This window comes from Charadrius vociferus, unplaced genomic scaffold (assembly GCF_000708025.1).
Source record: "Charadrius vociferus isolate BGI_N301 unplaced genomic scaffold, ASM70802v2 scaffold104, whole genome shotgun sequence".
NCBI lineage: Eukaryota > Metazoa > Chordata > Aves > Charadriiformes > Charadriidae > Charadrius > Charadrius vociferus.
In genome coordinates this window covers 5,381,899-5,393,365 of record NW_009648255.1, presented here as the reverse complement: position 1 = coordinate 5,393,365, position 11,467 = coordinate 5,381,899, and the positions used below count along the sequence as shown (strand labels likewise).

At 41.9% G+C, this 11,467-nt stretch overlaps 1 protein-coding gene across 1 annotated transcript in view; it reads right to left on the bottom strand.

Moving 5' to 3' along the window:
* Nucleotides 1-11,467, bottom strand: part of LOC104285974 (multiple epidermal growth factor-like domains protein 6) — a 208,857-nt gene that overhangs the window by 68,972 nt on the left and 128,418 nt on the right.

Genomic DNA, 11,467 nt, shown 5'->3' with positions numbered 1-11,467 from the left:
GATAACACATCTGAGCTTCTAGGTACCACTGGTCAAACATTTGGCTTTTGTATAAATTTGCTGTATGAAGATTTCCTTTTGCATCAGGCCTTTAAATCCTATTAGCAGGTGCTCTGGAGGGTACAGCTACGTACAACTGACATAAATGGAGAAAAACCCTGCAAGAGCAGAGCCTGTGCTCGCAACCAACATTACATTTTCAACCACTGACTACACAGAGAGCTTAGACATTGCCTTTAAAAAGAATGATGATTTTGTGCCACATCTTCTGTGTCTTTTGTCCCTTGGGCTTCCTTGTGTTCACCTGAGCTTTCCATAGCATCTTCTCAGATGACCTCCCAGAAAAATTAGGTGAATTCCTGATGATACCTTTCCAAACCCAAGTAGGTATCTTTCCATAGTTCACATTTTAGGGAATTACATTCAGTCAAATGAAGAGGGAAACTAGCGTTAAACTAGCTTGGAAACGCTGCTGTAACGTTTCATCTGAAAATGATGAACAATGATGAACAAAAAAGATCAAGACCAGTTTAAGTAAACAGCTGAAGGTTTAAAGCAGAATCACAAAACTGAATTTCTAAAAGCACCATATAAGCAGTTTCTGCACCTTTTCAGCAACACTGGGCTACTGTAAATAGCATTTGATTGGCATGTTGACACCCTTACTTCCAAAATCACCACAGAAGTCATTGGAAATAAGGGTCAGTTAGTCCATTCCCTGACAAAATTTCACCTGGTAGAAGTTTGCCTAGAATTTGTCTGTCCTTTCCCTAACAGCCCCTGCGGATGGCAACTCCACCTCCCTCCATCTCATCCAGGGGGGACGCTGGTACCAAATTATCCTGACCGCCAAAGACATGAGACATTGCCGAAGCCAAACCTCCCTCCTGCTACAGGCATCTATAAAGAACCCCCCTTTCAACATTTAAGACTCCCATTGACTTAATTGCTCTTTAGATCATTTTCTCAAACCGTCTCAGAGATTTACCCAGGCAAGCACACCCAAGCGGCAGTGGATGAGGAGACCGGGATTTCAAGAAATAAAAGAGTGGCTGCAACAAGAGGCAAGTCCGGAATTGCTGCTGCAGGGAAGAGAGCCGGCAGCGGAGCAGAACACAGCAACACAAAGAGTTGTGGATTCCCTCGCCCCCCCTATATTGCACTTGAGGAACAAGGGGTCTGGCTTTCATATTTCTACTGTTGATATATCTGCTTTGCATTGAGCTTTCATGGTTTATGGCTTTTATTATGCTTTTATGTTTATTCCGTTTAAGAAAATCTAATCAAAATTAAATGAAAAAGGAAGTTTTAAAGATGACTTGGAAATGCACAACGTCCTGGTCCTAAGGAAATGTATTTATGAAGTTAAATTTTAATACTTCACATGTGAATTTCACTCACCTAAAATGAAGTCCTGGTGTTGACTAGTGTTTAAATTCAGACCATTTGCTAACGTGCGCCACTTTTTAATCCTTCTGCTATATTTGCTCTTTTATTAGACTGTATACTACGTACATTTCCTACTGCCTGGAGACATCTGGAATACTCTTTTTTTTTAAAACAGAAGTTTTGCTTTTTTAAATGTAAACAGTAAACAGAAAATGCTATTCATCTTGTTGAATTCTATACTGTGAAGAAATAGCCTGCTGAAAATGCCAGGACAAAATCAAAACCAGGAAACTATGCCTTGAGTATCGCAGAAATAAAATAGGCAAAAAGGCTCAGAAAAACAGAACAAGGAAGCAGCTGAACTATATAGCACACCACGTTCTAGTATTTATACCTCACTCAAATACTGGGAGCTTCAATATATTAATTTTATAGGCTACAATCAGCTGCAGAATTTCTCTAATATACCAAATAGAGTTTTAAGTTAGGGTATCAGCACTTACAAAGGAGAAAAAATAGTCCAGCTAATAAAAATGAGCACTTGGAGTTAGCTCTATTTGTTAGTCTCTATTTGAACATTTAAAGAAGTGACTTGGTTTACGGGAGAGCTCTGCACCCGGCAGCTCCGGCACCCGCTGTGGCTCTTCTTTCAAGGGTGTTTCCCTCTTGCTGGCACACCCCGAAAGGCAATTATATTGCTGAAAGGCAATATAATGAGATGAAAAATAAAAATAAAAAGACCCTAGAATACTTGTATATACGAGCTATACCTAACCCCACCCCGAGAATCCCTGCAGCAAGCTGGGGGAGAAAAACCATGGCGAGATGAACCAGCCTGCGACCAACTGCACGACCGTCTTCCCAGGACGCCACGTGAGCAGCAAGTCTGACGACGGACGATCCCTTCTAGTCTCAAGGCTTTCTCTGCAAGATCAATGTTTTAAGGCTTATATGTTGAAAGATTCCTTCACGTACTACAGATATAATCAAGAAAAATGCAACGCACAGTCACCTTTCAATGTCTCCTACATCTCACGGCCAGGAAACAACTTTGCCCCCAGTTACAGAAGAAAAATGCCCTGATTATTTTGTCTGGGAAGCAGTCTGCAAAGCAGACACTAATCTAAATGCTTGGACTGCACTTGAAAGCCTTAAAAGTCTAACCTATTTGGACTATTATATTTAAATTGCCACACTAGTAAAGGACATATATACCAGGAAAACAACAGCTTACACTGTCACAGGTACAGAAACAGCTATTTCTTTTTCTACACGGGAATAACTAGAAATATAAAGTTATTCAAGAATTATGACGTTATAAAAATATAAAATACATTCTACAAATATAAAGTCATTATATTGTAATTCTAGAATATTACGGGATTATGGAAGATGGTATCTGTTTAACAATACACTATAATTAAATTTGGATTAGTTTCCACCGCAGATCAAACTAACACAGCTACGTGCTCAACTTTCCATAGTTACAATTTAGGACGCTTATCTGAATAACCCGAATTTCCAGCCATTTATGGTTTGCTTATCGCAAGTCAGACCATGATGAAAGCAACTGCATTCCCACAAAAGAGAGGGAGAGCAATGCGCTGCGAGGAGAAGCGAAATGAGAACGGTGTGCTGGCCCACGGCCACCTTGCCAAGGGGTGAATAGAGTGGAGTCCATATGGGAATATCCTCCTCCTCACCTACAGAAGATTTCAGAGATGTATTTTAGGGGGATTCCCCACTGAAGGTGTCTCTGCTTTCCGTGCTGTCCATACGTGCCCCACCACGTACACACAGGGATTGTGTCCCCATTTACCCACTCTTCCTCAGGAACTACCGGGGAGGAACAACCTTATGGTCAGTCATTCAAGCCAAAAGTCAATCCTACATGTTTCCAAGACGTAAAGCATTTTTAACTACCACGACATGCACCTTTTTTAGTTCTTCCTGCTTCTGAGGTCTGTGCGTTACGACTGAGCTCTGTGCATCATGACTGCACACTGACCTTTCCCCCATCCCAAAAGGATGGGCATCTCAACTCTCGAACATGGGAAAAGAGGATGCGGCGTACAAATGCACAACCCGCTGCCAGCACCGTGCTCTTTCCAAGGGTAGATCCTACCGATGCAGTCATAGATTTTGAAGTTCTCTATACCCCTTAACAGGGGCTCTGCTAATCTTCAAAAAGTTTGCCCCCGATTGATTTGACGGGCCACGTTGGCACCAGCACGATTTCCCTGCCCGAAATCGGTTTAAACACAGAGCTGTGTGAATGCTTGTTTGGAATTCAGGATCATCACATCAATGGCTTTTCTCATATTGTTACTAAAACGTTTAGGAACAGCTATGATCAATCAGTTCCTTAAAAACAAACTGACAGCAGTTTTAAACATAGATAATTTGTGAACCTGTAATCATATAAAGGAAAAAGAAAAAGCAAGATTTTGCTAGATCAATTCCCTACTAACAAACAGCTTAGCTTTTATAAAACATTAAGAAATGTAAACAATGTGCAAAACTAAACCCCAAAAGGAGAAAAAAACCCAGTTCTGATGGCAGCAGCACCGAGTTTTTGCAGTATCCTCTCCATTTTTATGATCTTTCCCCACTTTTCTGGCTATATTGTGCAAGACAGAGTCGTGAGGTCCCGGTTTTTCAGGTCCCAGTTTTTAAGTTCTCCACTTGCAACACCCCAGCACCACTTGCAGGTGAAGAGCAGGCAGCAGCCACAGCTCCCACGTCTCCCACCAGAGAGGAGCTGGTGCTGCCAAAGGCACTTGTGCTTATACTGCAAACCAGGAGCATCCTTAAACCCGCGTGTAACAAATACCTGAAGGGTCATGAGCCTCCAAAGGGACTCAGAAATGTTTGTCCCTGTTTCAACTACTGGACAGGCACTTCATGCAATTCCAAGTCCTCTTCACTTTTAAATTCTTTTTTTTCCAAGGAACCGGTCAAACAATTTTTGCAGTGACTACTTCCACAATTAGCGCACCACCTACTCTCCTATAGGTCTGCAATGATGCATAGAATCATAGAATTGTCTAGGTCGAAAAAGACCTTTGAGACCATCAAGCCCAACCACCAATCTAACCACCACTAAACCATGTCCCTCAGCACCGCGTCTACAGTCTGTAGACATATTCATATATTCGGGCTCTGGTGCAGGACAACCACCACTTCAGATCTCAAAGCGCCTGCAGAAATACCGAAAGGCAGGTCTGCTTCTCTTTCTGATTAAATTTCTGTTTTAAAGCACTGCGTTCCTCACAAGGTCATTATTTGCAACTTTTATCGCTTTTCACATGCCTTCCTTCTGTGCACATGTGTGCAGCTGCTCTGAAGGTACAAGATGAACCGGTCTTCTAATATCAAGTTTATTGCACACTTTTCCTGCTCGCACATTTTTAGTAAAATGAAAGGTATAAGGGCTATTGAAAATACAGCCTCAACTGCAGAGCTGAGTTCCCTTTGGGCTGGCCAAGCCAACGATGGGACAAACATCCCAAGGATGGCATTCACACCGAGAACACTTTGTCAGGAGCACCACGTGAGATCTAAGCAGGCCCAGGGTAGCAGAGGAAGGTCTCCCTCTCAGCTAGATTCACGGAGCCAGTGGTGTTTCTTCTGGATGACAAACGAACAGGCTTTCTCTCCCTTGACTGTAAAAACAAGCACAGATTGATAACCGTTCGAAGCCAGTGCTTTCTGATAGACAACCAGAGAAAAAAATTGCCTCTTCGCAGTGCCCAGGCACTGCTGGAGACAGAAACCAGAACTGGACAGTACGGACCTCGTCATTTGAGGGTTATTTTCTAGTTTCGGCAAAAACTGTACTTTGGCAAGTAAAGAACAATATGGAGAGAGACGGAGACCAAAGAGTTGTGAGCATCACCCACCCCATAACCACTGGAGACTTGATACGGATGAAGAGATTCCTGTCCAGCCGGGAGCTGATGTAAGAAACACGGTCTGGGTACGCGCTAGAGCGATCGTCCACACTCAGAGACCCAAAACACCACAATACCATCTGCGGATCTGCCCCAAATGACTTTCACAGAAGCGTAACTACACCCTTTTTACCAGACTAAGAAATACTACATAAAGTTGGAATGAATGACACAGGCATGTTGCCCTTTTCCAGTCACCGCAATCCCCCAGCTCCCTGCAGAAAGGATGCAACCAGCAGAAGCAGAGAAACACAAAACCCTACTTGCATTTACTTAGAGGACAGTTTATGCTGATGGCCTTAAAGTCACATTATAATTAAAAATAATTATAGTAATTATTTCTAAAAAATCATGACCAGAAAGAAGCACAATCTACTTTTTGCAGCATCATCTTAAAATTCAGTAAAATCAGAGGTTTGTCTCTTCTTTACCCAGGGAGCTGTGTGGGTCGTTGGTCCACACACAATATTGTGAGGATTAGTCAGTAACGATGGTGATGATAGGGAAATGGGGAAAGGAAGATAGGAACTTATTTAAAGAACCACAACGAGAAACCTTAAGTGGCTAGATTTAAAATTATTGCAAGCGGATAAACTGTTCAACTCAAAACATCTAGTTGGAAAAAAGTTAACAATCTGGCGCACCACTCGCTTGCCCTGACTAACTCTCCCAGTCTCTTCAGCTGCAGATCATTTAGTACATCTGACATGAAAACTCCCTTATTGTTTGCTATCTAACACGATATTTAAAATCAACAAAGATGTATGACGCTGCTTCCCCTTCTGTTATTTGTAACGGCGCTGTGATTAGTCTCTTTTATGTATTCCGAAGGATGTTTAAACCTCACACAAGTTACGAAGTGAAAATATCATATGGTCTTTCCCCACTAATCTACGTGGCGGATTTTACACACTAATGTAGTGTGTTTCTAAATCAAATAATTTATATACTTAAGCGAAGGAAGGGAAACAGGCTTGGTTCCCAGCCATTCATAAGCTGATGACAAAAGTCAGAAATTATTTCGGTAAAAGTGAAACATCAAATAAGTAGATAAATTTATGACAGATTCAGCTCACAGCTTCTTTTAACGCACAGAGTCTCCCCAAGTCTTGAGTTTGAAAATGTCCCTAATTTGACAGCCAGTGTGAATCCACTCACAAATGTACTCACTATTAAGCATGACATTAGCTCTTGCAGCAGAAGTTTTTTAAATGATCTCTCTTGTTTTACTAGCACTAAAGGGGGTTTTAGGGTTTGAAAGTTTGATTGGAGGAGTTTTGAAACTCCTGTTGCTAGAAAAATATTTGTCTGATTTCTCCACAGTTAAGGAAGTTTGATATTAGCATTGACTAAATTTAAAATCCAGTCAAAAACAAAGCCTAAAATTCAACAAGAAAAAAAAGAATTTCTGTTCATTTTAATAGAACTCATATTTCTGTTTCATTCAAAAAAACTGAGCAGCAAAGAGGGAAAAGGGCAGTTTTTGACAGCTGTGAGATTTCGAATTGCAAACCCCCTAGTCTAGGGCTCTTTTGTGTTTCACAAAAACCCATAAATATGCTACGAGCTCTTTTGAGTGGTCTACTAGAACCTGATGTTAAAACACCTTCGTGAAATAGCTTTCAGCACAGAGAAATGTGCTCCTGCGGAGCCAGCTGGGTCATTTTGAACTGTTAACGCTCCCAAGCTTTTATTTTTGCTCCTCAGCTATTTGTTTCTGCCCTTCCCTGGCCCCTCCGATGGATTATACGAGCATCCATTGTCTGCTCCGGTTCAAAGTCAGCCAGGTTAGCTCCGATCGCTACTGAAGCTTACTTAAATTTCCGTAAGTCACAGGTGTTTGAGGCAAGCCTGCTACAACGGAATTAATTAATAGAATAGCTTCAGCAAACCGTAATGAAAGGAGCATGTCACGTCTGATAAGAGATTGGTTAAAAGGCATGGTTAAGAGATTCCTTACCCAATTTAGTCCCTGCGCACCAACTCCCCAGTGAAAGAGGACCCTTGTTAGAGCAGTCAGTTTTCCACTACGTTTCTTCTTTGCCCGGGATCAAGGACAAAGCAGCTTTAACTGGCACCTATTTCGGCAGGGCTACCCAATTAGCCATGCGCAGAAACAGGCTTTCCAACTCACCCGATTATTTACCTTCCCCTGAAAATCGATGGCATTAAAAGAAAAACCCCACAGCTTTTTGTACAGTACAAAAAAAAAAAAAAATCCAGGGAAGGGAAACGCATTTCCCGATGACTGTTTTCAAGAGGACCGAGGCATCTCGGAGGTCTGGCTATCTGGGGGAGAAGCATGGAGGAAAGGCAGAAAGCTGCTTCCCCACACGTGCCCGGTGTCAGCAGCCCTGCAGCCCCCGGCCAGGCTCAGCACCAGCCATCGCTTCTGGGCAGAAGACATCTATAAGCACTGAAAAGGGACACTCCACCCGACCAAGTCTTAAAGACCTGGATTTAATTTCCTGATCTGTCACTGGCCTTACTGGAGAAGAAATACATGAATAAATTGCTGTGAGATGTCACGCAACCCTGCTAGTGGGGGCCATAGATGATTTGAAAGAACGACATTGACTTGCCAAAGATTTCGGTAATTTGAATTCATTGTTGGGACGAGGGAGGAATACATCAGGGAAAAAGATGCTCTAAGACTTTTTTCTTTTTTTTTTAATACGGCTTTCATGTGAAGACTGGCACCATGCAACCATTGAAAGTGGCGACTTGTTCTTCACCAGTGACTGGATCCCGCAATCACAGTTCATTTCTCAGCTGTCCCTCAAGAGCAGATCACCTGGACAGAGTGATGTGAAAAGACAAAAATGGCCAATAGCTCTGCTGCTGGTTTCTGCTCACTTTCAATGCCTGACATGCCAATCTCTCCTGAGATATTTAACAGTGGTTTAGCTCAATAAACAGACAAGAGCCACTCACCCACAACTCTATATGCAAACCATATGTTGCAGCTGAAAACTCTGAAGATTATAATTAGAACTGTCCGTTCAATTTAAACAAGGTCAAGAATGAAAACTATTTCAAATTCAATAAACAGGCCATTTGAAAGCGTAGACGCTGTGGAGGACAAGCTTAACAACTTAATTGACAGGTAAAGCTTCATTTCTAATCCTCATTTTGATATCGTCTGTAGCCTCAGGAGTCAAAACACATCACTGCTCAGTCCTCAAAATATGCAGAGAAAATGAAAATGTCAGTTGAATGAAAAAAAGGAGAAGCATCTGTTTGATAGCTGTGTAAGCCTGTGATATGTAAACTGCTTTGGAGTCAAGCAGCCCTAATTAGAGTTTCAAGGCATTCTTTATTAAATATACACAAGAAGACATATATATTTATACACGAATGAGTTTTCAGCAATTATTGGGGCCAGATAATTTGCAAGAAAAACAGGGTATAGAATTCAAGTAAGGAACACGATAATTTCATGGACCGACCTCAGACAACACCGTGACGTTTTTAAACAGCCGTGAAGAAATACTTTCCCCCATCTTTTCACAAACCAGATCTCTATCTTTTTCTCCACTCTTAGTCTTTAAAACATAAAAGGATGACCCGTTTCTGGATCTTGGAGTACTACACAGCATCTCAGCAAAGCAAAAGCCAAAAAGGAAGCCTGATAGGGTTACCACCCTCCACACTGGGGTTCTACTAATAGATATTTTGGCAACTGTACGCACTTGACGACTCCAATTCACATCAATATGAAGCCCACACAGATGGACATAGACTGTCAGTGGAAAACTGGTGCCAGGATAAGTGAATGACCACATGAAATAACAAGGGAGTACAATCTGAGGAATGACAATCCAGACAAACTCCTAACTTATGATCTTTAAAAATGTTTCCATACTGAAGAAAAGAGCCTTATTAATTTTAGTCTCCTGTACAAAAGAAGTGAATGTACCGGCTGTAACCAGAGCGGTTGGAAGAGGACGTTTTGCCCGTGCACCGCAGCAGCCTGGGCTGAAACACAATAATTAAAGTTGTATGTAACTTCTGATTAGGAAAGAGGCATGAGATCACCAGCATCAGCAGCTTCACCACAATGCTCCGGCAAGTTTTTCTGACATGGGGCATAAGAGCAGAAGGAGAATTTGTTACGGGGCTATCAATTTTTAAATACAGTTCCTCAGCACAATTCAGATAGGCCATGCTGGGAGGTGAGAGGGTGGCAAAGGAGGAAAGTATCTCTACGAGGAGATGTACTTAATAAGCGACAGCATGATACAGGCCAAACTCCATGCAAAGATTCAAATCTGAGACGTACTAAGGACGTTTATACGTTGGGCCATCAGCATCTTCTCTCAGCAGGATACGACAGTTGGAAGAAACAGTTACGGAATAAAAGGAGAGAAATGACTGATCTGACGAGAACATCTGGTTTTTGTTAGCTGCAATATTAATGCCCACTCGCTGAGCTCAGTAAGTGTCTTTACTACAGTAGGATGCATAGAGGAATGTCTTTCCTACACACAGTGGGTAAAATATGCAAAAGAAAATGATAATCATGCAAATACCTACATAATCCGATGTTTCCAGCTTACAGTATGTATCCTCTGCTGGTCGGAAACATGAATGCTACTTGTGACAAATGTCCTACTTGGGTTGGTAAAAAGCTTTAAGATATCACATGGATAGATTCCTCCTGCAAAGTGACTGGAACATAAGCCAGTCTCAGCAATAATTGGTTTGGGTGGAGCAATTGCCAGTCAGAACCATATTGTTCAACACGTGAACTGCGTGCAATGAGGGCACCGCATGAGGAAAACAGGGAGGGAAAACACGCCATCCAGCCACCAAGCTCCATCTCTCTGCCAGTCTCACCTAGAGGAGACCACAGCACAATCCCCTCCATTTCTAGTACTCTACAGGCTTAGTTCACGTGGCGCCTCCTCAAGAAGCCTCCACAAGCATCGGTCCCCCACCAGAGCTATCAACTCCAGGTCAATCTCCTACATAAATCGCCAGCCAGCAAAAGACAGCACGTTACACGGATTTTCTTGCTCTGCTTCCTTATGACATGTATTAGTCGTGACTCTGCAGAGATTCATCCGCAAGGAGAGAGGAGCGGCACTAACACATCCCAAACCTGTCCATACCAACTTCCAGAGCAGGATCCTAATGAACGATGTCACCAAGCACTGAAGATTCCTTTTTTATTTTTGTTTCCCCCTCTTACTGAGATTAAAAATGACATCAAATGAATCACTTGATTGCTCCATTTTTATTAGTTGTTTTTTAACTCCTTGGCTGACATTGAATCTCTTTTGGGACAGTAACTGTTAACAAGGTAGTCAGGTGGGTCTTTCAAAGATCTGGTATGCAACAAGGGCAGGTTTATTTCAAGTTGGTCTTCTAATAAATCCCAGTTAAACCCCTCAGGTATTCACATAATTGAAGCATGAGTAATCCAATACGATGTTGATCAAACTACTGATCTTTTAATAACAGCAGCCCCCCCCCAGCAGTTGCTGTCTTGCTGACAGTCATGTCTGGATCACTTCCTTTGGGCCGATGCTTTGAAGGGAGAAGTTCACAGCTTTCTGTTTGGTTTAGATTTTATCACAAATTGTTTTAAAACTTCTTAAGGATATATCAGACGGCTTGTAAAATCCATAGGCATTTCAATAAAAAATGGGATTTCTATCAGTTGTCCCAGTGAAGACCGGTACTAAATGCTTCTAAAGTGGGATATACACCACTCAGGAGTTGTACTTCTTCCCATCTCTGTATCTGCCGTTAGTCCTTGTTTACGTAGCCTGTAGGCAAAGCTACAGAAAAAGCAGTAGTTACCCTGCACAATACTCTCTGCTGAAAAGCAAATGTGCGCATTTTTCCACTCATAATTTCCATTTAAAGTATGAATTGAAGGCTTCTAAGCCTTGCCTCTCTACACAAGAGTAATTCAGTTGCAATTTACATTTTCGATGTGCTCAAAATGAACACCAAGATGACTCATGTGCTGTTTATAAGATGCTTACATTTGCTGGTAAATACCTTGCTACAAACAAGCTATAATTTAAGTATTCAGAAGTCTTGCTTCTGCATAAAATTACTACTAACCGTAATTTTGGAGACCAAGACCAGAGCTTCAATTTCAGGCTTGCAAA